A 20415-nucleotide genomic window follows, 5' to 3' on the forward strand; every position below is an offset into this window, starting at 1 on the left:
GGTCTAATCTATTTAAAAATGTAAAAACTTAAATAAATCATATTGTGCCTACGACAATTGGTATTCCTAGGCGGTCACCCATCGAAATACTAACCAATGCCGACGTTGCTTAACTTCCGAGATCGGACGAGATCGGGTGCATTCAAAATGGTATGGTCGTAGACAGTATTGGTCAACATTTATGGTATAATCTATTTAAAAAGGTAAAAACTTAAATAAATCATATTGTGCCTACGACAATTGGTATTCCTAGGCGGTCACCCATCCAAGTACTAACCAATCCCGACGTTTCTTAACATCCGAGATCGGACGAGATCGGGTGCATGCAACCTGGTATGGTCGTAAGCAGTTTTTCTCAACATTTTATGTCTAATCTAATTAAAAAAGTAAAAACTTAAATAAATCATATTTTGCCTACGACAATTGGTATTCCTAGGCGGTCACCCATCCAAGTGCCAACCAATCCCGACGTTGCTTAACTTCCGAGATCGGACGAGATCGGGTGCATTCAACCTGGTATGGTCGTAGACAGTATTGGTCAACATTTTTTGGTATGAATTCTTTAAAAATGTAAACATTTAAATATATTTTTAAAATCATATTTTGACTTCGACAATTGGTATTCCTAGGCGGTCACCCATCCAAGTACTAACCAATCCTGACGTTGCTTAACTTGCGAGATCGGACGAGATCGGTGCATTCAACCTGGTATGGTCGTAGGCATTATTGGTCAACATTTTTTGGGCTTATCTATTTAAAAATGTAAAAACTTAAATAAATCATATTTTGCCTACGATAATTTGTATTCCTAGGCGGTCACCCATCCAAGTACTAACCAATCCCGACGTTGCTTAACATCCGAGATCGGACGAGATAGGGTGCATTCAACCTGGTATGGTCGTAAGCAGTTTTTCTCAACATTTTATGTCTAATCTATTTAAAAATTATAAACTTAAATAAATCATCTTTTGCCTACGACAATTGGCATTCCTAGGCGGTCACCCATCCAAGTACTGACCAATCCGGACGTTGCTTAACTTACGAGATCGGACGAGATTGAGTACATTAACCTGGTATGGTCGTAGTCAGTATTGGTCAACATTTTTTGGTCTTATCTATTTAAAAATGTAAAAACTTAAATAAATCATATTTTGCCTACGACAATTGGTATTCCTAGGCGGACACCCATCCAAGTACTAACCAATCTCGACGTTGCTTAACTTCCGAGATCGGACGAGATCGGGTGCATTAAACATGGTATTGTCGTAGGCATCATTGGTCAACATTTTTTGGTCTAATCTATTTAAAAATTATAAACTTAAATAAATCATCTTTTGTCTACGACAATTGGCATTCCTAGGCGGTCACCCATCCAAGTACTGACCATTCCCGACGTTGCTTAACTTACGAGATCGGACGAGATTGAGTACATTAACCTGGTATGGTCGTAGTCAGTATTGGTCAACATTTTTTGGTCTTATCTTTTTAAAAATGTAAAAACTTAAATAAATCATATTTTGCCTACGACAATTGGTATTCCTAGGCGGTCACCCATCCAAGTACTTACCAATCCCGACGTTGCTTTACTTCCGAGATCGGGTGCATTCAACCAGGTATGGTCGTAGGCAGTATTGGTCAACATTGTTTGGTCTAAACTCTTTGAAAATGCAAACATTTATATATATTTTAAAAATCATATTTTGCCTACGACAAATTGGTATTCCAACGAGGTCACCCATCCAAGTACTAACCAATCCCGACATTGGTTAACTTCCGAGATCGGACGAGTTCGGGTGCATTCAACCTGGTATGGTCGTAGGCAGTATTGGTCAACATTTTTTGGTCTGAACTCTTTAAAAATGTAAACATTTAAATATATTTTTTTCCGAGATCGGACGAGATCGGGGGCATTAAACATGGCACGGTCTTTGGCAGTATTGGTCAACATTTTTTGGTCTAATTTCTTTGAAAATGTAAACATTTATATATATTTTAAAAATCATATTTTGCCTACGACAATTGGTATTCCTAGGCGGTCACCCATCCAAGTACCAACCAATCCCGACGTTGCTTAACTTCCGAGATCGGACGAGATCGGGTGCATTCAACCTGGTATGGTCGTAGACAGTATTGGTCAACATTAATTGGTATGAATTCTTTAAAAATGTAAACGATTAAATATATTTTAGAAATCATATTTTGCCTATGACAGTTGGAATTCCTAGGCGGTCACCCATCCAAGTACTAACCAATCCCGACATTGGTTAACTTCCGAGATCGGACGAGTTCGGGTGCATTCAACCTAGTATGGTCGTAGGCAGTATTGGTCAACATTTTTTGGTCTGAACTCTTCAAAAATGTAAACGATTAAATATATTTTTAAAATCATATTTTGACTTCGACAATTGGTATTCCTAGGCGGTCACCCATCCAAGTACTAACCAATCCTGACGTTGCTTAACTTCCGAGAACGGACGAGATCGGGTCATTAAACATGGTATTGTCGTAGGCATTATTGGTCAACATTTTTTGGTCTTATCTTTTTAAAAATGTAAAAACTTAAATAAATCATATTTTGCCTACGACAATTGGTATTCTTAGGCGGTCACCCATCCAAGTACTTACCAATCCCGACGTTGCTTTACTTCCGAGATCGGGTGCATTCAACCAGGTATGGTCGTAGGCAGTATTGGTCAACATTGTATGGTCTAAACTCTTTGAAAATGCAAACATTTATATATATTTTAAAAATCATATTTTGCCTACGACAAATTGGTATTCCAACGAAGTCACCCATCCAAGTACTAACCAATCCCGACGTTGCTTAACTTCCGAGATCGGACGAGATCGGGTGCATTAAACATGGTATTGTCGTAGGCATCACTGGTCAACATTTTTTGGTCTAATCTATTTAAATCTTATAAACTTAAATAAATCATATTTTGCCTACGACAATTGCTATTCCTTGGCGGTCACCCATCCAAGTACTAAACAATCCCGAAGTTGCTTAACTTCCGAGATGGGACGAGATCGGGAGCATTAACCTGGTATGGTCGTAGGCAGTATTGCTCAACATTTTTTGGTCTAATCTATTTAAAAATGTAAACATATTTTAAAAATCATATTTTGCCTATGACAATTGGTATTCCTAGGCGGTCACCCATCCAAGTACTAACCAATCCTGACGTTGCTTAACTTACGAGATCGGACGAGATCGGGTGCATTCAACCTGGTATGGTCGTAGGCAGTATTGCTCAACATTTTTTGGTCTAATCTATTTTAAAATCTAGAAACTTAAATAAATCATATGTTGCCTACGACAATTTGTATTCCTAGGCGGTCACCCATTCAAGTACTGACCAATCGATACGTTGCTTAACTTACGAGATCGGACGAGATTGGGTACATTAACCTGGTATGGTCGTACGCAGTATTGGTCAACATTTTTTGGTCTAATCTATTTAAAAATGTAAAAACTTAAATAAATCATATTTTGCCAACGACAATTGGTATTCCTAGGCGGTCACCCATCCAAGTACTGACCAATCGATACGTTGCTTAACTTACGAGATCGGACGAGATTGGGTACATTAACCTGGTATGGTCGTACGCAGTATTGGTCAACATTTTTTGGTCTAATCTATTTAAAAATGTAGAAACTTAAATAAATCATATTTTGCCTACGACAATTGGTGTTTCTAGGCGGTCACCCAACCAAGTACTAACCAATCCCGACGTTGCTTAACTTTCGAGAACGGACGAGATCGGGTGCATTAAACATGGTATGTTCGTAGCCAGTATTGGTCAAAATTTTTTGGTCTAATCTATTTAAAAATGTAAACATATTTTAAAAATCATATTTTGCCTATGACAATTGGTATTCCTAGGCGGTCACCAATTCAAGTACAGACCAATCCCGACGTTGTTTAACTTACGAGATCGGACGAGATCGGGTGCATTCAACCTGGTATGGTCGTAGGCATCATTGGTCAAAATTTTTTGGTCTTATCTATTTTAAAATCTAGAAACTTAAATAAATCATATGTTGCCTACGACAATTTGTATTCCTAGGCGGTCACCCATCCAAGTACTGACCAATCCCGACGTTGCTTAACTTACGAGATCGGACGAGATTGGGTACATTAACCTGGTATGGTCGTACGCAGCATTCGTCAACATTTTTTGGTCTAATCTATTTAAAAATGTAGAAACTTAAATAAATCATATTTTGCCTACGACAATTGGTATTCCTAGGCGGTCACCCATCCAAGTACTAACCAATCCCGACGTTGCTTAACTTCCGAGAACGGACGAGATCGGGTGCATTAAACATGGTATGTTCGTAGGCAGTATTGGTCAACATTTTTTGGTTTAATCTTTTTAAAAATGTAAACATATTTTAAAAATCATATTTTGCCTATGACAATTGGTATTCCTAGGCGGTCACCCATCCAAGTACTAACCAATCCTGACGTTGCTTAACTTACGAGATCGGACGAGATCGGGTGCATTCAACCTGGTAGGGTCGTAGGCAGTATTGCTCAACATTTTTTGGTCTAATCTATTTTAAAATCTAGAAACTTAAATAAATCATATGTTGCCTACGACAATTTGTATTCCTAGGCGGTCACCCATCCAAGTACTAACCAATCCCGACGTTGCTTAACTTCCGATATCGGACGAGATCGGGTGCATTAAACATGGTATTGTCGTAGGCATCATTCGTCAACATTTTTTGGTCTAATCTATTTAAAAATTATAAACTTAAATAAATCATCTTTTGCCTACGACAGTTGGTATTCCTAGGCGGTCACCCATCCAAGTACTGACCAATCCCGACGTTGCTTAACTTACGAGATCGGACGAGATTGGGTACATTATCCTGGTATGGTCGTAGTCAGTATTGGTCAACATTTTTTGGTCTTATCTATTTAAAAATGTAAAAACTTAAATAAATCATATTTTGCCTACGACAATTCGTATTCCTAGGCGGTCACCCATCCAAGTACTTACCAATCCCGACGTTGCTTTTCTTCCGAGACCGGGTGCATTCAACCAGGTATGGTCGTGGGCAGTATTGGTCAACATTGTTTGGTCTAAACTCTTTGAAAATGCAAACATTTATATATATTTTAAAAATCATATTTTGCCTACGACAAATTGGTATTCCAACGAGATCACCCATCCAAGTACTAACCAATCCCGACGTTGCTTAACTTCCGAGATCGGACGAGATCGGGTGCATTAAACATGGTATTGTCGTAGGCATCATTGGTCAACATTTTTTGGTCTAATCTATTTAAAAATTAGAAACTTAAATAAATCATATTTTGCCTACGACAATTTGTATTCCTAGGCGGACACCCATCCAAGTACTAACCAATCTCGACGTTGCTTAACTTACGAGATTTGACGAGATCGGGTGCATTAAACATGGTATGGTCGTAGGCAGTATTGGTCAACATTTTTTGTCCTTAACTCTTTAAAAATGTAAACATGTTTTAAAAATCATATTTTGCCTATGACAATTGCTATTCCTAGGCGGTCACCCATCCAAGTACTAAACAATCCCGAGGTTGCTTAACTTCCGAGATCGGACGAGATCGGTAGCATTAAACATGGTATGGTCGTAGGCAGTATTTCTCAACATTTTTTGGTTTAATCTATTTGAAAATCTAAAAAATTAAATAAATCATATGTTGCCTACGACAATTGGTATTCCTAGGCGGTCACCCATCCAAGTACTAACCAATCTCGACGTTGCTTAACTTACGAGATTTGACGAGATCGGGTGCATTAAACATGGTATGGTCGTAGGCAGTATTGGTCAACATTTTTTGTCCTTAACTCTTTAAAAATGTAAACATATTTTAAAAATCATATTTTGCCTATGACAATTGGTATTCCTAGGCGGTCACCCATCCAAGTACTAACAAATCCTGACGTTGCTTAACTTACGAGATCGGACGAGATTGGGTACATTAACCTAGTATGGTCGTACGCAGTATTGGTCAACATTTTTTGGTCTAATCTATTTAAAAATGTAGAAACTTAAATAAATCATATTTTGCCTACGACAATTGGTATTCCTAGGCGGTCACCAATTCAAGTACTAACCAATCCCGACGTTGCTTAACTTTCGAGAACGGACGAGATCGGGTGCATTAAACATGGTATGTTCGTAGGCAGTATTGGTCAAAATTTTTTGGTCTAATCCATTTAAAAATGTAAACATATTTTAAAAATCATATTTTGCCTATGACAATTGGTATTCCTAGGCGGTCACCAATTCAAGTACAGACCAATCCCGACGTTGTTTAACTTACGAGATCGGACGAGATCGGGTGCATTCAACCTGTTATGGTCGTAGGCATCATTGGTCAAAATTTTTTGGTCTTATCTATTTAAAAATGTAAAAACTTAAATAAATCATATTTTGCCTACGACAATTGGTGTTCCTAGGCGGTCACCCAACCAAGAACTAACCAATCCCGACGTTGCTTAACTTACGAGATCGGACGAGATTGGGTACATTAACCTGGTATGGTCGTACGCAGCATTGGTCAACATTTTTTGGTCTAATCTATTTAAAAATGTAGAAACTTAAATAAATCATATTTTGCCTACGACAATTGGTATTCCTAGGCGGTCACCCATCCAAGTACTAACCAATCCTGACGTTGCTTAACTTACGAGATCGGACGAGATCGGGTGCATTCAACCTGGTAGGGTCGTAGGCAGTATTGCTCAACATTTTTTGGTCTAATCTATTTTAAAATCTAGAAACTTAAATAAATCATATGTTGCCTACGACAATTTGTATTCCTAGGCGGTCACCCATCCAAGTACTAACCAATCCCGACGTTGCTTAACTTCCGATATCGGACGAGATCGGGTGCATTAAACATGGTATTGTCGTAGGCATCATTCGTCAACATTTTTTGGTCTAATCTATTTAAAAATTATAAACTTAAATAAATCATCTTTTGCCTACGACAATTGGTATTCCTAGGCGGTCACCCATCCAAGTACTGACCAATCCCGACGTTGCTTAACTTACGAGATCGGACGAGATTGGGTGCATTCAACCTGGTATGGTCGTAGTCAGTATTGGTCAACATTTTTTGGTCTTATCTATTTAAAAATGTAAAAACTTAAATAAATCATATTTTGCCTACGACAATTCGTATTCCTAGGCGGTCACCCATCCAAGTACTTACCAATCCCGACGTTGCTTTTCTTCCGAGATCGGGTGCATTCAACCAGGTATGGTCGTGGGCAGTATTGGTCAACATTGTTTGGTCTAAACTCTTTGAAAATGCAAACATTTATATATATTTTAAAAATCATATTTTGCCTACGACAAATTGGTATTCCAACGAGATCACCCATCCAAGTACTAACCAATCCCGACGTTGCTTAACTTCCGAGATCGGACGAGATCGGGTGCATTAAACATGGTATTGTCGTAGGCATCATTGGTCAACATTTTTTGGTCTAATCTATTTAAAAATTAGAAACTTAAATAAATCATATTTTGCCTACGACAATTTGTATTCCTAGGCGGACACCCATCCAAGTACTAACCAATCTCGACGTTGCTTAACTTACGAGATTTGACGAGATCGGGTGCATTAAACATGGCATGGTCGTAGGCAGTATTGGTCAACATTTTTTGTCCTTAACTCTTTAAAAATGTAAACATGTTTTAAAAATCATATTTTGCCTATGACAATTGCTATTCCTAGGCGGTCACCCATCCAAGTACTAAACAATCCCGAGGTTGCTTAACTTCCGAGATCGGACGAGATCGGTAGCATTAAACATGGTATGGTCGTAGGCAGTATTGCTCAACATTTTTTGGTTTAATCTATTTGAAAATCTAAAAAATTAAATAAATCATATGTTGCCTACGACAATTGGTATTCCTAGGCGGTCACCCATCCAAGTACGAACCAATCCCGACGTTGCTTAACTTCCGAGAACGGACGAGATCGGGTGCATTAAACATGGTATGTTCGTAGGCAGTATTGGTCAACATTTTTATGAATAATCTATTTAAAAATGTAAACATATTTTAAAAATCATATTTTGCCTATGACAATTGGTATTCCTAGGAGGTCACCCATCCAAGTACTAACCAATCCTGACGTTGCTTAACTTACGAGATCGGACGAGATCGGGTGCATTCAACCTGGTAGTGTCGTAGGCAGTATTGCTCAACATTTTTTGGTCTAATCTATTTTAAAATCTAGAAACTTAAATAAATCATATGTTGCCTGCGACAATTTGTATTCCTAGGCGGTCACCAATCCAAGTACTGACCAATCCCGACGTTGCTTAACTTGCGAGCCCGGACGAGATCGGGTGCATTCAACCTGTTATGGTCGTAGCCAGCATTCGTCAACATTTTTTGGTCTAATCTATTTAAAAATGTAAAAACTTAAATAAATCATATTTTGACCACGACAATTGGTATTCCTAGGCGGTCACCCATCCAAGTACTAATCAATCCCGACGTTGCTTAACTTCCGATATTGGACGAGATCGGGTGCATTAAACATGGTATTGTCGTAGGCATCATTGGACAACATTTTTTGGTCTAATCTATTTAAAAATTATAAACTTAAATAAATCATCTTTTGCCTACGACAATTGGTATTCCTAGGCGGTCACCCATCCAAGTACTGACCAATCCCGACGTTGCTTAACTTACGAGATCGGACGAGATTGGGTACATTAACCTGGTATGGTCGTATTCAGTATTGGTCAACATTTTTTGGTCTTATCTATTTAAAAATGTAAAAACTTAAATAAATCATATTTTGCCTACGACAATTGGTATTCCTAGGCGGTCACCCATCCAAGTACTTACCAATCCCGAGGTTGCTTTACTTCCGAGATCGGGTGCATTCAACCAGGTATGGTCGTGGGCAGTATTGGTCAACATTGTTTGGTCTAAACTCTTTGAAAATGCAAACATTTATATATATTTTAAAAATCATATTTTGCCTACGACAAATTGGTATTCCAACGAGGTCACCCATCCAAGTACTAACCAATCCCGACGTTGCTTAACTTCCGAGATCGGACGAGATCGGGTGCATTAAACATGGTATTGTCGTAGGCATCATTGGTCAACATTTTTTGGTCTAATCTATTTGAAAATTAGAAACTTAAATAAATCATATTTTGCCTACGACAATTGGTATTCCTAGGCGGACACCCATCCAAGTACTAACCAATCTCGACGTTGCTTAACTTACGAGATTTGACGAGATCGGGTGCATTAAACATGGTATGGTCGTAGCCAGTATTGGTGAACATTTTTTGTCCTTAACTCTTTAAAAATGTAAACATGTTTTAAAAATCATATTTTGCCTATGACAATTGCTATTCCTAGGCGGTCACCCATCCAAGTACTAAACAATCCCGAAGTTGCTTAACTTCCGAGATCGGACGAGATCGGTAGCATTAAACATGGTATGGTCGCAGGCAGTATTGCTCAACATTTTTTGGTTTAATCTATTTGAAAATCTAAAAAATTAAATAAATCATATGTTGCCTACGACAATTGATTTTACTAGGCGGTCACCCATCCAAATACTAACCAATCCCGACGTTGCTTAACTTTCGAGATCGGACGAGATAGGGGGCATTAAACATGGTAAGGTCTTCGGCAGTATTGGTCAACATTTTTTGGTCTAATCTCTTTGAAAATGTAAACATTAATATATATTTCAAAAATCATATTTTGCCTACGACAATTGGTATTCCTAGGCGGTCACCCATCCAAGTACTAAGCAATCCCGACGTTGCTTAACTTACGAGATCGGACGAGATCGGGTGCATTAAACATGGTATGTTCGTAGAGAGTATTGGTCAACATTTTTTGGTCTAATCTATTTAAAAATGTAAACATATTTTAAAAATCATATTTTGCCTATGACAATTGGTATTACTAGGCGGTCACCCATCCAAGTACTAACCAATCCCGACGTTGCTTAACTTCCGAGAACGGACGAGATCGGGTGCATTAAACATGGTATGTTCGTTGGCAGTATTGGTCAACATTTTTTGGTCTAATCTATTTAAAAATGTAAACATATTTTAAAAATCATATTTTGCCTATGACAATTGGTATTCCTAGGCGGTCACCCATCCAAGTACTAACAAATCCTGACGTTGCTTAACTTACGAGATCGGACGAGATCGGGTGCATTCAACCTGGTAGGGTCGTAGGCAGTATTGCTCAACATTTTTTGGTCTAATCTATTTTAAAATCTAGAAAATTAAATAAATCATATGTTGCCTACGACAATTTGTATTCCTAGGCGGTCACACATCCAAGTACTGACCAATCGATACGTTGCTTAACTTACGAGATCGGACGAGATCGGGTGCATTCAACCTGGTAGTGTCGTAGGCAGTATTGCACAACATTTTTTGGTCTAATCTATTTTAAAATCTAGAAACTTAAATAAATCATATGTTGCCTGCGACAATTTGTATTCCTAGGCGGTCACCAATCCAAGTACTGACCAATCCCGACGTTGCTTAACTTGCGAGCCCGGACGAGATCGGGTGCATTCAACCTGTTATGGTCGTAGCCAGCATTCGTCAACATTTTTTGGTCTAATCTATTTAAAAATGTAAAAACTTAAATAAATCATATTTTGACCACGACAATTGGTATTCCTAGGCGGTCACCCATCCAAGTACTAATCAATCCCGACGTTGCTTAACTTCCGATATTGGACGAGATCGGGTGCATTAAACATGGTATTGTCGTAGGCATCATTGGACAACATTTTTTGGTCTAATCTATTTAAAAATTATAAACTTAAATAAATCATCTTTTGCCTACGACAATTGGTATTCCTAGGCGGTCACCCATCCAAATACTGACCAATCCCGACGTTGCTTAACTTTCGAGATCGGACGAGATTGGGTACATTAACCTGGTATGGTCGTAGTCAGTATTGGTCAACATTATTTGGTCTTATCTATTTTAAAATCTAGAAACTTAAATAAATCATATGTTGCCTACGACAATTTGTATTCCTAGGCGGTCACACATCCAAGTACTGACCAATCGATACGTTGCTTAACTTACGAGATCGGACGAGATTGGGTACATTAACCTGGTATGGTCGTGGGCAGTATTGGTCAACATTTTTTGGTCTAATCTATTTAAAAATGTAGAAATTTAAATAAATCATATTTTGCCTACGACAATTGGTATTCCTAGGCGGTCACCCATCCAAGTACTAACCAATCCCGACGTTGCTTAACTTCCGAGAACGGACGAGATTGGGTGCATTAAACATGGTATGTTCGTAGGCAGTATTGGTCAACATTTTTTGGTTTAATCTATTTAAAAATGTAAACATATTTTAAAAATCATATTTTGCCTATGACAATTGGTATTCCTAGGCGGTCACCCATCCAAGTACTAACCAATCCTGACGTTGCTTAACTTACGAGATCGGACAAGATCGGGTGCATTCAACCTGGTAGGGTCGTAGGCAGTATTGCTCAACATTTTTTGGTCTAATCTATTTTAAAATCTAGAAACTTAAATAAATCATATGTTGCCTACGACAATTTGTATTCCTAGGCGGTCACCCATCCAAGTACTAACCAATCCCGACGTTGCTTAACTTCCGATATCGGACGAGATCGGGTGCATTAAACATGGTATTGTCGTAGGCATCATTGGTCAACATATTTTGGTCTAATCTATTTAAAAATTATAAACTTAAATAAATCATCTTTTGCCTACGACAATTGGTATTCCTAGGCGGTCACCCATCCAAGTACTGACCAATCCCGACGTTGCTTAACTTACGAGATCGGACGAGATTGGGTACATTAACCTGGTATGGTCGTAGTCAGTATTGGTCAACATTTTTTGGTCTTATCTATTTAAAAATGTAAAAACTTAAATAAATCATATTTTGCCTACGACAATTCGTATTCCTAGGCGGTCACCCATCCAAGTACTTACCAATCCCGACGTTGCTTTACTTCCGAGATCGGGTGCATTCAACCAGGTATGGTCGTGGGCAGTATTGGTCAACATTGTTTGGTCTAAACTCTTTGAAAATGCAAACATTTATATATATTTTAAAAATCATATTTTGCCTACGACAAATTGGTATTCCAACGAGATCACCCATCCAAGTACTAACCAATCCCGACGTTGCTTAACTTCCGAGATCGGACGAGATCGGGTGCATTAAACATGGTATTGTCGTAGCCATCATTGGTCAACATTTTTTGGTCTAATCTATTTAAAAATTAGAAACTTAAATAAATCATATTTTGCCTACGACAATTGGTATTCCTAGGCGGACACCCATCCAAGTACTAACCAATCTCGACGTTGCTTAACTTACGAGATTTGACGAGATCGGGTGCATTAAACATGGTATGGTCGTAGGCAGTATTGGTCAACATTTTTTGTCCTTAACTCTTTAAAAATGTAAACATGTTTTAAAAATCATATTTTGCCTATGACAATTGCTATTCCTAGGCGGTCACCAATCCAAGTATTAAACAATCCCGAGGTTGCTTAACTTCCGAGATCGGACGAGATCGGTAGCATTAAACATGGTATGGTCGTAGGCAGTATTGCTCAACATTTTTTGGTTTAATCTATTTGAAAATTTAAAAAATTAACTAAATCATATGTTGCCTACGACAATTGGTATTCCTAGGCGGTCACCCATCCAAGTACTAACCAATCCCGACGTTGCTTAACTTCCGAGAACGGACGAGATCGGGTGCATTAAACATGGTATGTTCGTAGGCAGTATTGGTCAACATTTTTATGTCTAATCTATTTAAAAATGTAAACATATTTTAAAAATCATATTTTGCCTATGACAATTGGTATTCCTAGGCGGTCACCCATCCAAGTACTAACCAATCCTGACGTTGCTTAACTTACGAGATCGGACGAGATCGGGTGCATTCAACCTGGTAGGGTCGTAGGCAGTATTGCTCAACATTTTTTGGTCTAATCTATTTTAAAATCTAGAAACTTAAATAAATCATATGTTGCCTGCGACAATTTGTATTCCTAGGCGGTCACCAATCCAAGTATTGACCAATCCCGACGTTGCTTAACTTGCGAGCCCGGACGAGATCGGGTGCATTCAACCTGTTATGGTCGTAGCCAGCATTCGTCAACATTTTTTGGTCTAATCTATTTAAAAATGTAAAAACTTAAATAAATCATATTTTGACCACGACAATTGGTATTCCTAGGCGGTCACCCATCCAAGTACTAACCAATCCCGACGTTGCTTAACTTCCGATATCGGACGAGATCGGGTGCATTAAACATGGTATTGTCGTAGCCATCATTGGACAACATTTTTTGGTCTAATCTATTTAAAAATTATAAACTTAAATAAATCATCTTTTGCCTACGACAATTGGTATTCCTAGGCGGTCACCCATCCAAGTACTGAACAATCCCGACGTTGCTTAACTTACGAGATCGGACGAGATTGGGTACATTAACCTGGTATGGTCGTAGTCAGTATTGGTCAACATTTTTTGGTCTTATCTATTTAAAAATGTAAAAACTTAAATAAATCATATTTTGCCTACGACAATTGGTATTCCTAGGCGGTCACCCATCCAAGTACTTACCAATGCCGACGTTGCTTTACTTCCGAGATCGGGTGCATTCAACCAGGTATGGTCGTGGGCAGTATTGGTCAAAATTGTTTGGTCTAAACTCTTTGAAAATGCAAACATTTATATATATTTTAAAAATCATATTTTGCCTACGACAAATTGGTATTCCAACGAGGTCACCCATCCAAGTACTAACCAATCCCGACGTTGCTTAACTTCCGAGATCGGACGAGATCGGGTGCATTAAACATGGTATTGTCGTAGGCATCATTGGTCAACATTTTTTGGTCTAATCTATTTAAAAATTAGAAACTTAAATAAATCATATTTTGCCTACGACAATTGGTAATCCTAGGCGGACACCCATCCAAGTACTAACCAATCTCGACGTTGCTTAACTTACGAGATTTGACGAGATCGGGTGCATTAAACATGGTATGGTCGTAGGCAGTATTGGTCAACATTTTTTGTCCTTAACTCTTTAAAAATGTAAACATGTTTTAAAAATCATATTTTGCCTATGACAATTGCTATTCCCAGGCGGTCACCCATCCAAGTACTAAACAATCCCGAAGTTGCTTAACTTCCGAGATCGGACGAGATCGGTAGCATTAAACATGGTATGGTCGCAGGCAGTATTGCTCAACATTTTTTGGTTTAATCTATTTGAAAATCTAAAAAATTAAATAAATCATATGTTGCCTACGACAATTGATATTACTAGGCGGTCACCCATCCAAATACTAACCAATCCCGACGTTGCTTAACTTTCGAGATCGGACGAGATAGGGGGCATTAAACATGGTAAGGTCTTCGGCAGCATTGGTCAACATTTTTTGGTCTAATCTCTTTGAAAATGTAAACATTTATATATATTTCAAAAATCATATTTTGCCTACGACAATTGGTATTCCTAGGCGGTCACCCATCCAAGTACTAAGCAATCCCGACGTTGCTTAACTTCCGAGAACGGACGAGATCGGGTGCATTAAACATGGTATGTTCGTAGGCAGTATTGGTCAACATTTTTTGGTCTAATCTATTTAAAAATGTAAACATATTTTAAAAATCATATTTTGCCTATGACAATTGGTATTACTAGGCGGTCACCCATCCAAGTACTAACCAATCCCGACGTTGCTTAACTTCCGAGAACGGACGAGATCGGATGCATTAAACATGGTATGTTCGTAGTCAGTATTGGTCAACATTTTTTGGTCTAATCTATTTAAAAATGTAAACATATTTTAAAAATCATATTTTGCCTATGACAATTGGTATTCCTAGGCGGTCACCCATCAAAGTACTAACCAATCCTGACGTTGCTTAACTTACGAGATCGGACGAGATCGGGTGCATTCAACCTGGTAGGGTCGTAGGCAGTATTGCTCAACATTTTTTGGTCTAATCTATTTTAAAATCTAGAAACTTAAATAAATCATATGTTGCCTACGACAATTTGTATTCCTAGGCGGTCACCAATCCAAGTACTGACCAATCCCGACGTTGCTTAACTTACGAGCCCGGACGAGATCGGGTGCATTCAACCTGTTATGGTCGTAGCCAGCATTCGTTAACATTTTTTGGTCTAATCTATTTAAAAATGTAAAAACTTAAATAAATCATATTTTGACCACGACAATTGGTATTCCTATGCGGTCACCCATCCAAGTACTAACCAATCCCGACGTTGCTTAACTTCCGATATCGGACGAGATCGGGTGCATTAAACATGGTATTGTCGTAGGCATCATTAGTCAACATTTTTTGGTCTAATCTATTTAAAAATTATAAACTTAAATAAATCATCTTTTGCCTACGACAATTGGTATTCCTAGGCGGTCACCCATCCAAGTACTGACCAATCCCGACGTTGCTTAACTTCCGATATCGGACGAGATCGGGTGCATTAAACATGGTATTGTCGTAGGCATCATTAGTCAACATTTTTTGGTCTAATCTATTTAAAAATTATAAACTTAAATAAATCATCTTTTGCCTACGACAATTGGTATTCCTAGGCGGTGACCCATCCAAGTACTGACCAATCCCGACGTTGCTTAACTTCCGATATCGGACGAGATCGGGTGCATTAAACATGGTATGGTCGTAGTCAGTATTGGTCAACATTTTTTGGTCTTATCTATTTAAAAATGTAAAAACTTAAATAAATCATATTTTGCCTACGACAATTGGTATTCCTAGGCGGTCACCCATCCAAGTACTTACCAATCCCGACGTTGCTTTACTTCCGAGATCGGGTGCATTCAACCAGGTATGGTCGTGGGCAGTATTGGTCAACATTGTTTGGTCTAAACTCTTTGAAAATGCAAACATTTATATATATTTTAAAAATCATATTTTGCCTACGACAAATTGGTATTCCAACGAGGTCACCCATTCAAGTACTAACCAATCCCGACGTTGCTTAACTTCCGAGATCGGACGAGATCGGGTGCATTAAACATGGTATTGTCGTAGGCATCATTGGTCAACATATTTTGGTCTAATCTATTTAAAAATTAGAAACTTAAATAAATCATATTTTGCCTACGACAATTGGTATTCCTAGGCGGACACCCATCCAAGTACTAACCAATCTCGACCTTGCTTAACTTACGAGATTTGACGAGATCGGGTGCATTAAACATGGTATGGTCGTAGGCAGTATTGGTCAACATTTTTTGTCCTTAACTCTTTAAAAATGTAAACATGTTTTAAAAATCATATTTTGCCTATGACAATTGCTATTCCTAGGCGGTCACCCATCCAAGTACTAAACAATCCCGAGGTTGCTTAACTTCCGAGATCGGACGAGATCGGTAGCATTAAACATGGTATGGTCGTAGGCAGTATTGCTCAACATTTTTTGGTTTAATCTATTTGAAAATGTAAACATTTATATATATTTCAAAAATCATATTTTGCCTACGACAATTGGTATTCCTAGGCGGTCACACATCCAACTACTAACCAATCCTGACGTTGCTTAACTTACGAGATCGGACGAGATCGGGTGCATTCAACCTGGTATGGTCGTAGGCATTATTGGTCAACATTTTTTGGTCTTATCTATTTAAAAATGTAAAAACATAAATAAATCATATTTTGCCTACGATAATTTGTATTCCTAGGCGGTCACCAATTCAAGTACAGACCAATCCCGACGTTGTTTAACTTACGAGATCGGACGAGATTGAGTACATTAACCTGGTATGGTCGTAGTCAGTATTGGTCAACATTTTTTGGTCTTATCTATTTAAAAATGTAAAAACTTAAATAAATCATATTTTGCCTACGACAATTGGTATTCCTAGGCGGTCACCCATCCAAGTACTTACCAATCCCGACGTTGCTTTACTTCCGAGATCGGGTGCATTCAACCAGGTATGGTCGTAGGCAGTATTGGTCAATATTGTTTTGTCTAAACTCTTTGAAAATGCAAACATTTATATATATTTTAAAAATCATATTTTGCCTACGACAAATTGGTATTCCAACGAGGTCACCCATCCAAGTACTAACCAATCCCGAGGTTGCTTAACTTACGAGCCCGGACGAGATCGGGTGCATTCAACCTGTTATGGTCGTAGGCAGTATTCGTCAACATTTTTTGGTCTAATCTATTTAAAAATGTAAAAACTTAAATAAATCATATTTTGCCAACGACAATTGGTATTCCTAGGCGGTCACCCATCCAAGTACTAACCAATCCCGACGTTGCTTAACTTATGAGATCGGACGAGATCGGGTGCATTAAACATGGTATTGTCGTAGGCATCACTGGTCAACATTTTTTGGTCTAATCTATTTAAAAGTTATAAACTTAAATAAATCATATTTTGCCTACGACAATTGCTATTCCTAGGCGGTCACCCATCCAAGTACTAAACAATCCCGAAGTTGCTTAACTTCCGAGATGGGACGAGATCGGGAGCATTAACCTGGTATGGTCGTAGGCAGTATTGCTCAACATTTTTTGGTCTAATCTATTTGAAAATCTAAAAACTTAAATAAATCATATTTTGCCTACGACAATTGCTATTACTAGGCGGTCACCCATCCAAATACTAACCAATCCCGACGTTGCTTAACTTCCGAGATCGGACGAGATCGGGGCATTAAACATGGCACGGTCTTTGGCAGTATTGGTCAACATTTTTTGGTCTAATCTCTTTGAAAATGTAAACATTTATATATATTTTAAAAATCATATTTTGCCTACGACAATTGGTATTCCTAGGCGGTCACCCATCCAATTACTAAGCAATCCCGACGTTGCTTAACTTACGAGCCCGGACGAGATCGGGTGCATTTACCTGATATGGGCGTAGGCAGTATTGATCAAAATTTTTTGGTCAAATCTATTTAAAAATGTAAACATTTAAATATATTTTTAAAATCATATTTTGCCTTCGACAATTGGTATTCCTAATCGGTCACCCATCCAAGTACTAACCAATCCTGACGTTGCTTAACTTCCGAGATCGGACGAGATTGGGTAAATTAACCTGGTATGGTCGTACGCAGTATTGGTCAACATTTTTAGGTCTAATCTATTTAAAAATGTAGAACCTTAAATAAATCATATTTTGCCTACGACAATTGGTATTCCTAGGCGGTCACCCATCCAAGTACTAACCAATCCCGACGTTGCTTAACTTCCGAGAACGGACGAGATGGTGTGCATTAAACATGGTATGTTCGTAGGCAGTATAGGTCAACATTTTTTGGTCTATTCTATTTAAAAATGTAAACATATTTTAAAAATCATATTTTGCCTATGACAATTGGTATTCCTAGGCGGTCACCCATCCAAGTACTAACCAATCCTGACGTTGCTTAACTTACGAGATCGGACGAGATCGGGTGCATTCAACCTGGTAGGGTCGTAGGCAGTAATGCCCAACATTTTTTGGTCTAATCTATTTAAAAATCTAGAAACTTAAATAAATCATATGTTGCCTCCGACAATTTGTATTCCTAGGCGGTCACCCATCCAAGTACTGACCAATCCATAAGTTGCTTAACTTACGAGATCGGACGAGATTGAGTACATTAACCTGGTATGGTCGAACGCAGTATTGGTCAACATTTTTTGGTCTAATCTATTTTAAAATGTAGAAACTTAAATAAATCATATTTTGCCTACGACAATTGGTATTCCTAGGCGGTCACCCATCCAAGTACTAACCAATCCCGACGTTGCTTAACTTCCGAGAACGGACGAGATCGGTTGCATTAAACATGATATGTTCGTAGGCAGTATTGGTCAATATTTTTTGGTCTAATCTATTTAAAAATGTAAACATATTTTAAAAATCATATTTTGCTTATGACAATTGGTATTCCTAGGCGGTCACCCATCCAAGTACTAACCAATCCTGACGTTGCTTAACTTACGAGATCGGACGAGATCGGGTGCATTCAACCTGGTAGGGTCGTAGGCAGTATTGCTCAACATTTTTTGGTCTAATCTATTTTAAAATCTAGAAACTTAAATAAATCATATGTTGCCTACGACAATTTGTATTCCTAGGCGGTCACCAATCCAAGTACTGACCAATCCCGACGTTGCTTAACTTACGAGCCCGGACGAGATCGGGTGCATTCAACCTGGTATGGTCGTACGCAGTATTGGTCAACATTTTTTGGTCTAATCTATTTAAAAATGTAGAACCTTAAATAAATCATATTTTGCCTACGACAATTGGTATTCCTAGGCGGTCACCCATCCAAGTACTAACCAATCCCGACGTTGCTTAACTTCCGAGAACGGATGAGATGGTGTGCATTAAACATGGTATGTTCGTAGGCAGTATAGGTCAACATTTTTTGGTCTAAACTCTTTGAAAATGTTAACATTGGTATATATTTTAAATATCATATTATGCCTACGACAATTGGTATTCCTAGGCGGTAACCCATCCAGGTACTAACCAATCCCGACGTTGCTTAACTTCCGAGATCGGACGAGATCGGGTGCATTAAACATGATATGTTCGTAGGCAGTATTGGTCAACATTTTTTGGTCTAATCTATTTAAAAATGTAGAAACTTAAATAAATCATATTTTGCCTACGACAATTGGTATTCCTAGGCGGTCACCCATCCAAGTACTAACCAATCCCGACGTTGCTTAACTTCCGAGAACGGACGAGATGGGGTGCATAAAACATGGTATGTTCGTAGGCAGTATTGGTCAACATTTTTTGGTCTAATCTGTTTAAAAATGTAGAAACTTAAATAAGTCATATTTTGCCTACGACAATTGGTATTCCTAGGCGGTCACCCATCCAAGTACTAACCAACCCCGAGGTTGCATAACTTACGAGATCGGACGAGATCGGGTGCATTCAACCTGGTATGGTCGTGGGCAGTATTGGTCAACATTTTTTGGTCTTATCTATTTAAAAATGTAAAAACCTAAATAAATCATGTTTTTCCTACGACAATTGGTGTTCCTAGGCGGTCACCCATCCAAGTACTAACCAATCCCGACGTTGCTTAACTTCCGAGATCGGACGAGATCGGGAGCATTAACCTGGTATGTCGTAGGCAGCATTGCTCAACATTTTTTGGTTTAATCTATTTGAAAATCTCATAACTTAAATAAATCATATGTTGCCTACGACAATTGCTATTACTAGGCGGTCACCCATCCAAATACTAACCAATCCCAACGTTGCTTAACTTTCGAGATCGGACGAGATCGGGAGCATTCAACCTGGTATGGTCGTAGGCAGTACTGGTCAACATGTT

At 38.4% G+C, this 20415-nt stretch overlaps 11 non-coding genes and 78 pseudogenes across 11 annotated transcripts; all 89 read right to left on the reverse strand.

Moving 5' to 3' along the window:
• Nucleotides 1-45: 45 nt before the first annotated feature.
• LOC146148909 (5S ribosomal RNA) lies at nt 46-164 on the reverse strand (annotated as a pseudogene).
• A 64-nt stretch (nt 165-228) lies between these two features.
• Nucleotides 229-347, reverse strand: LOC146148910 (5S ribosomal RNA; annotated as a pseudogene).
• A 64-nt stretch (nt 348-411) lies between these two features.
• Nucleotides 412-530, reverse strand: LOC146148911 (5S ribosomal RNA; annotated as a pseudogene).
• Nucleotides 531-604: 74 nt separating this feature from the next.
• Nucleotides 605-722, reverse strand: LOC146148912 (5S ribosomal RNA; annotated as a pseudogene).
• A 65-nt stretch (nt 723-787) lies between these two features.
• On the reverse strand, nt 788-906 carry LOC146148913 (5S ribosomal RNA; annotated as a pseudogene).
• A 246-nt stretch (nt 907-1152) lies between these two features.
• LOC146148914 (5S ribosomal RNA) lies at nt 1153-1271 on the reverse strand (annotated as a pseudogene).
• A 247-nt stretch (nt 1272-1518) lies between these two features.
• Nucleotides 1519-1627, reverse strand: LOC146148915 (5S ribosomal RNA; annotated as a pseudogene).
• A 74-nt stretch (nt 1628-1701) lies between these two features.
• LOC146148916 (5S ribosomal RNA) lies at nt 1702-1821 on the reverse strand. The gene has a single exon (XR_014498088.1). It is a non-coding gene; the product is annotated as a 5S ribosomal RNA (ribosomal RNA).
• A 186-nt stretch (nt 1822-2007) lies between these two features.
• LOC146148917 (5S ribosomal RNA) lies at nt 2008-2126 on the reverse strand. Its single transcript, XR_014496394.1, has one exon. It is a non-coding gene; the product is annotated as a 5S ribosomal RNA (ribosomal RNA).
• A 74-nt stretch (nt 2127-2200) lies between these two features.
• LOC146148918 (5S ribosomal RNA) lies at nt 2201-2319 on the reverse strand (annotated as a pseudogene).
• A 74-nt stretch (nt 2320-2393) lies between these two features.
• Nucleotides 2394-2511, reverse strand: LOC146148919 (5S ribosomal RNA; annotated as a pseudogene).
• Nucleotides 2512-2576: 65 nt separating this feature from the next.
• On the reverse strand, nt 2577-2685 carry LOC146148920 (5S ribosomal RNA; annotated as a pseudogene).
• Nucleotides 2686-2759: 74 nt separating this feature from the next.
• On the reverse strand, nt 2760-2879 carry LOC146148921 (5S ribosomal RNA). The gene has a single exon (XR_014496700.1). It is a non-coding gene; the product is annotated as a 5S ribosomal RNA (ribosomal RNA).
• A 64-nt stretch (nt 2880-2943) lies between these two features.
• On the reverse strand, nt 2944-3061 carry LOC146148922 (5S ribosomal RNA; annotated as a pseudogene).
• A 66-nt stretch (nt 3062-3127) lies between these two features.
• Nucleotides 3128-3246, reverse strand: LOC146148923 (5S ribosomal RNA; annotated as a pseudogene).
• A 431-nt stretch (nt 3247-3677) lies between these two features.
• On the reverse strand, nt 3678-3796 carry LOC146148924 (5S ribosomal RNA; annotated as a pseudogene).
• Nucleotides 3797-3862: 66 nt separating this feature from the next.
• On the reverse strand, nt 3863-3981 carry LOC146148925 (5S ribosomal RNA; annotated as a pseudogene).
• A 248-nt stretch (nt 3982-4229) lies between these two features.
• On the reverse strand, nt 4230-4348 carry LOC146148926 (5S ribosomal RNA). Its single transcript, XR_014498211.1, has one exon. It is a non-coding gene; the product is annotated as a 5S ribosomal RNA (ribosomal RNA).
• Nucleotides 4349-4414: 66 nt separating this feature from the next.
• LOC146148927 (5S ribosomal RNA) lies at nt 4415-4533 on the reverse strand (annotated as a pseudogene).
• A 65-nt stretch (nt 4534-4598) lies between these two features.
• Nucleotides 4599-4717, reverse strand: LOC146148928 (5S ribosomal RNA; annotated as a pseudogene).
• Nucleotides 4718-5147: 430 nt separating this feature from the next.
• On the reverse strand, nt 5148-5267 carry LOC146148929 (5S ribosomal RNA). Its single transcript, XR_014496812.1, has one exon. It is a non-coding gene; the product is annotated as a 5S ribosomal RNA (ribosomal RNA).
• A 64-nt stretch (nt 5268-5331) lies between these two features.
• On the reverse strand, nt 5332-5450 carry LOC146148930 (5S ribosomal RNA; annotated as a pseudogene).
• A 66-nt stretch (nt 5451-5516) lies between these two features.
• On the reverse strand, nt 5517-5635 carry LOC146148931 (5S ribosomal RNA; annotated as a pseudogene).
• A 65-nt stretch (nt 5636-5700) lies between these two features.
• LOC146148932 (5S ribosomal RNA) lies at nt 5701-5819 on the reverse strand (annotated as a pseudogene).
• Nucleotides 5820-6068: 249 nt separating this feature from the next.
• Nucleotides 6069-6187, reverse strand: LOC146148933 (5S ribosomal RNA; annotated as a pseudogene).
• A 66-nt stretch (nt 6188-6253) lies between these two features.
• LOC146148934 (5S ribosomal RNA) lies at nt 6254-6372 on the reverse strand (annotated as a pseudogene).
• Nucleotides 6373-6620: 248 nt separating this feature from the next.
• On the reverse strand, nt 6621-6739 carry LOC146148935 (5S ribosomal RNA; annotated as a pseudogene).
• Nucleotides 6740-6804: 65 nt separating this feature from the next.
• On the reverse strand, nt 6805-6923 carry LOC146148936 (5S ribosomal RNA; annotated as a pseudogene).
• A 64-nt stretch (nt 6924-6987) lies between these two features.
• Nucleotides 6988-7106, reverse strand: LOC146148937 (5S ribosomal RNA; annotated as a pseudogene).
• Nucleotides 7107-7354: 248 nt separating this feature from the next.
• LOC146148938 (5S ribosomal RNA) lies at nt 7355-7474 on the reverse strand. The gene has a single exon (XR_014496813.1). It is a non-coding gene; the product is annotated as a 5S ribosomal RNA (ribosomal RNA).
• Nucleotides 7475-7538: 64 nt separating this feature from the next.
• On the reverse strand, nt 7539-7657 carry LOC146148939 (5S ribosomal RNA; annotated as a pseudogene).
• Nucleotides 7658-7723: 66 nt separating this feature from the next.
• Nucleotides 7724-7842, reverse strand: LOC146148940 (5S ribosomal RNA; annotated as a pseudogene).
• A 65-nt stretch (nt 7843-7907) lies between these two features.
• On the reverse strand, nt 7908-8026 carry LOC146148941 (5S ribosomal RNA; annotated as a pseudogene).
• A 66-nt stretch (nt 8027-8092) lies between these two features.
• Nucleotides 8093-8211, reverse strand: LOC146148942 (5S ribosomal RNA; annotated as a pseudogene).
• A 249-nt stretch (nt 8212-8460) lies between these two features.
• Nucleotides 8461-8579, reverse strand: LOC146148943 (5S ribosomal RNA; annotated as a pseudogene).
• A 64-nt stretch (nt 8580-8643) lies between these two features.
• LOC146148944 (5S ribosomal RNA) lies at nt 8644-8761 on the reverse strand (annotated as a pseudogene).
• Nucleotides 8762-8826: 65 nt separating this feature from the next.
• Nucleotides 8827-8935, reverse strand: LOC146148945 (5S ribosomal RNA; annotated as a pseudogene).
• Nucleotides 8936-9009: 74 nt separating this feature from the next.
• LOC146148946 (5S ribosomal RNA) lies at nt 9010-9129 on the reverse strand. Its single transcript, XR_014495603.1, has one exon. It is a non-coding gene; the product is annotated as a 5S ribosomal RNA (ribosomal RNA).
• Nucleotides 9130-9193: 64 nt separating this feature from the next.
• LOC146148947 (5S ribosomal RNA) lies at nt 9194-9312 on the reverse strand (annotated as a pseudogene).
• Nucleotides 9313-9378: 66 nt separating this feature from the next.
• Nucleotides 9379-9497, reverse strand: LOC146148948 (5S ribosomal RNA; annotated as a pseudogene).
• Nucleotides 9498-9755: 258 nt separating this feature from the next.
• LOC146148949 (5S ribosomal RNA) lies at nt 9756-9874 on the reverse strand (annotated as a pseudogene).
• A 66-nt stretch (nt 9875-9940) lies between these two features.
• Nucleotides 9941-10059, reverse strand: LOC146148950 (5S ribosomal RNA; annotated as a pseudogene).
• Nucleotides 10060-10125: 66 nt separating this feature from the next.
• LOC146148951 (5S ribosomal RNA) lies at nt 10126-10244 on the reverse strand (annotated as a pseudogene).
• A 65-nt stretch (nt 10245-10309) lies between these two features.
• On the reverse strand, nt 10310-10428 carry LOC146148952 (5S ribosomal RNA; annotated as a pseudogene).
• A 249-nt stretch (nt 10429-10677) lies between these two features.
• Nucleotides 10678-10796, reverse strand: LOC146148953 (5S ribosomal RNA; annotated as a pseudogene).
• A 64-nt stretch (nt 10797-10860) lies between these two features.
• On the reverse strand, nt 10861-10978 carry LOC146148954 (5S ribosomal RNA; annotated as a pseudogene).
• A 248-nt stretch (nt 10979-11226) lies between these two features.
• On the reverse strand, nt 11227-11345 carry LOC146148955 (5S ribosomal RNA; annotated as a pseudogene).
• Nucleotides 11346-11411: 66 nt separating this feature from the next.
• LOC146148956 (5S ribosomal RNA) lies at nt 11412-11530 on the reverse strand (annotated as a pseudogene).
• A 65-nt stretch (nt 11531-11595) lies between these two features.
• Nucleotides 11596-11714, reverse strand: LOC146148957 (5S ribosomal RNA; annotated as a pseudogene).
• A 64-nt stretch (nt 11715-11778) lies between these two features.
• On the reverse strand, nt 11779-11896 carry LOC146148958 (5S ribosomal RNA; annotated as a pseudogene).
• Nucleotides 11897-11961: 65 nt separating this feature from the next.
• On the reverse strand, nt 11962-12070 carry LOC146148959 (5S ribosomal RNA; annotated as a pseudogene).
• A 74-nt stretch (nt 12071-12144) lies between these two features.
• On the reverse strand, nt 12145-12264 carry LOC146148960 (5S ribosomal RNA; annotated as a pseudogene).
• A 64-nt stretch (nt 12265-12328) lies between these two features.
• LOC146148961 (5S ribosomal RNA) lies at nt 12329-12447 on the reverse strand (annotated as a pseudogene).
• A 66-nt stretch (nt 12448-12513) lies between these two features.
• LOC146148962 (5S ribosomal RNA) lies at nt 12514-12632 on the reverse strand (annotated as a pseudogene).
• A 65-nt stretch (nt 12633-12697) lies between these two features.
• LOC146148963 (5S ribosomal RNA) lies at nt 12698-12816 on the reverse strand. Its single transcript, XR_014498212.1, has one exon. It is a non-coding gene; the product is annotated as a 5S ribosomal RNA (ribosomal RNA).
• A 66-nt stretch (nt 12817-12882) lies between these two features.
• On the reverse strand, nt 12883-13001 carry LOC146148964 (5S ribosomal RNA; annotated as a pseudogene).
• Nucleotides 13002-13250: 249 nt separating this feature from the next.
• Nucleotides 13251-13369, reverse strand: LOC146148965 (5S ribosomal RNA; annotated as a pseudogene).
• A 64-nt stretch (nt 13370-13433) lies between these two features.
• Nucleotides 13434-13551, reverse strand: LOC146148966 (5S ribosomal RNA; annotated as a pseudogene).
• A 65-nt stretch (nt 13552-13616) lies between these two features.
• On the reverse strand, nt 13617-13725 carry LOC146148967 (5S ribosomal RNA; annotated as a pseudogene).
• Nucleotides 13726-13799: 74 nt separating this feature from the next.
• Nucleotides 13800-13919, reverse strand: LOC146148968 (5S ribosomal RNA). The gene has a single exon (XR_014495605.1). It is a non-coding gene; the product is annotated as a 5S ribosomal RNA (ribosomal RNA).
• A 64-nt stretch (nt 13920-13983) lies between these two features.
• Nucleotides 13984-14102, reverse strand: LOC146148969 (5S ribosomal RNA; annotated as a pseudogene).
• Nucleotides 14103-14168: 66 nt separating this feature from the next.
• LOC146148970 (5S ribosomal RNA) lies at nt 14169-14287 on the reverse strand (annotated as a pseudogene).
• A 258-nt stretch (nt 14288-14545) lies between these two features.
• LOC146148971 (5S ribosomal RNA) lies at nt 14546-14664 on the reverse strand (annotated as a pseudogene).
• Nucleotides 14665-14730: 66 nt separating this feature from the next.
• Nucleotides 14731-14849, reverse strand: LOC146148972 (5S ribosomal RNA; annotated as a pseudogene).
• A 66-nt stretch (nt 14850-14915) lies between these two features.
• On the reverse strand, nt 14916-15034 carry LOC146148973 (5S ribosomal RNA; annotated as a pseudogene).
• Nucleotides 15035-15099: 65 nt separating this feature from the next.
• Nucleotides 15100-15218, reverse strand: LOC146148974 (5S ribosomal RNA; annotated as a pseudogene).
• A 65-nt stretch (nt 15219-15283) lies between these two features.
• LOC146148975 (5S ribosomal RNA) lies at nt 15284-15402 on the reverse strand (annotated as a pseudogene).
• Nucleotides 15403-15466: 64 nt separating this feature from the next.
• Nucleotides 15467-15585, reverse strand: LOC146148976 (5S ribosomal RNA). The gene has a single exon (XR_014498434.1). It is a non-coding gene; the product is annotated as a 5S ribosomal RNA (ribosomal RNA).
• A 64-nt stretch (nt 15586-15649) lies between these two features.
• On the reverse strand, nt 15650-15768 carry LOC146148977 (5S ribosomal RNA; annotated as a pseudogene).
• Nucleotides 15769-15833: 65 nt separating this feature from the next.
• On the reverse strand, nt 15834-15942 carry LOC146148978 (5S ribosomal RNA; annotated as a pseudogene).
• A 74-nt stretch (nt 15943-16016) lies between these two features.
• Nucleotides 16017-16136, reverse strand: LOC146148979 (5S ribosomal RNA). The gene has a single exon (XR_014495997.1). It is a non-coding gene; the product is annotated as a 5S ribosomal RNA (ribosomal RNA).
• A 64-nt stretch (nt 16137-16200) lies between these two features.
• Nucleotides 16201-16319, reverse strand: LOC146148980 (5S ribosomal RNA; annotated as a pseudogene).
• Nucleotides 16320-16385: 66 nt separating this feature from the next.
• On the reverse strand, nt 16386-16504 carry LOC146148981 (5S ribosomal RNA; annotated as a pseudogene).
• Nucleotides 16505-16578: 74 nt separating this feature from the next.
• On the reverse strand, nt 16579-16697 carry LOC146148982 (5S ribosomal RNA; annotated as a pseudogene).
• Nucleotides 16698-16945: 248 nt separating this feature from the next.
• Nucleotides 16946-17054, reverse strand: LOC146148983 (5S ribosomal RNA; annotated as a pseudogene).
• A 74-nt stretch (nt 17055-17128) lies between these two features.
• Nucleotides 17129-17248, reverse strand: LOC146148984 (5S ribosomal RNA; annotated as a pseudogene).
• A 65-nt stretch (nt 17249-17313) lies between these two features.
• Nucleotides 17314-17432, reverse strand: LOC146148985 (5S ribosomal RNA; annotated as a pseudogene).
• A 64-nt stretch (nt 17433-17496) lies between these two features.
• Nucleotides 17497-17614, reverse strand: LOC146148986 (5S ribosomal RNA; annotated as a pseudogene).
• Nucleotides 17615-18246: 632 nt separating this feature from the next.
• On the reverse strand, nt 18247-18365 carry LOC146148987 (5S ribosomal RNA; annotated as a pseudogene).
• Nucleotides 18366-18431: 66 nt separating this feature from the next.
• Nucleotides 18432-18550, reverse strand: LOC146148988 (5S ribosomal RNA; annotated as a pseudogene).
• A 248-nt stretch (nt 18551-18798) lies between these two features.
• On the reverse strand, nt 18799-18917 carry LOC146148989 (5S ribosomal RNA; annotated as a pseudogene).
• Nucleotides 18918-18983: 66 nt separating this feature from the next.
• On the reverse strand, nt 18984-19102 carry LOC146148990 (5S ribosomal RNA; annotated as a pseudogene).
• Nucleotides 19103-19167: 65 nt separating this feature from the next.
• LOC146148991 (5S ribosomal RNA) lies at nt 19168-19286 on the reverse strand (annotated as a pseudogene).
• Nucleotides 19287-19351: 65 nt separating this feature from the next.
• On the reverse strand, nt 19352-19470 carry LOC146148992 (5S ribosomal RNA; annotated as a pseudogene).
• A 74-nt stretch (nt 19471-19544) lies between these two features.
• On the reverse strand, nt 19545-19663 carry LOC146148993 (5S ribosomal RNA; annotated as a pseudogene).
• Nucleotides 19664-19728: 65 nt separating this feature from the next.
• On the reverse strand, nt 19729-19847 carry LOC146148994 (5S ribosomal RNA; annotated as a pseudogene).
• Nucleotides 19848-19912: 65 nt separating this feature from the next.
• Nucleotides 19913-20031, reverse strand: LOC146148995 (5S ribosomal RNA; annotated as a pseudogene).
• Nucleotides 20032-20096: 65 nt separating this feature from the next.
• Nucleotides 20097-20213, reverse strand: LOC146148996 (5S ribosomal RNA; annotated as a pseudogene).
• A 65-nt stretch (nt 20214-20278) lies between these two features.
• On the reverse strand, nt 20279-20397 carry LOC146148997 (5S ribosomal RNA; annotated as a pseudogene).
• Nucleotides 20398-20415: the final 18 nt, after the last annotated feature.

The sequence above is a fragment of the Ascidiella aspersa genome, chromosome 4 (assembly GCF_963924565.1).
Source record: "Ascidiella aspersa chromosome 4, kaAscAspe10.2, whole genome shotgun sequence".
Lineage (NCBI taxonomy): Eukaryota > Metazoa > Chordata > Ascidiacea > Phlebobranchia > Ascidiidae > Ascidiella > Ascidiella aspersa.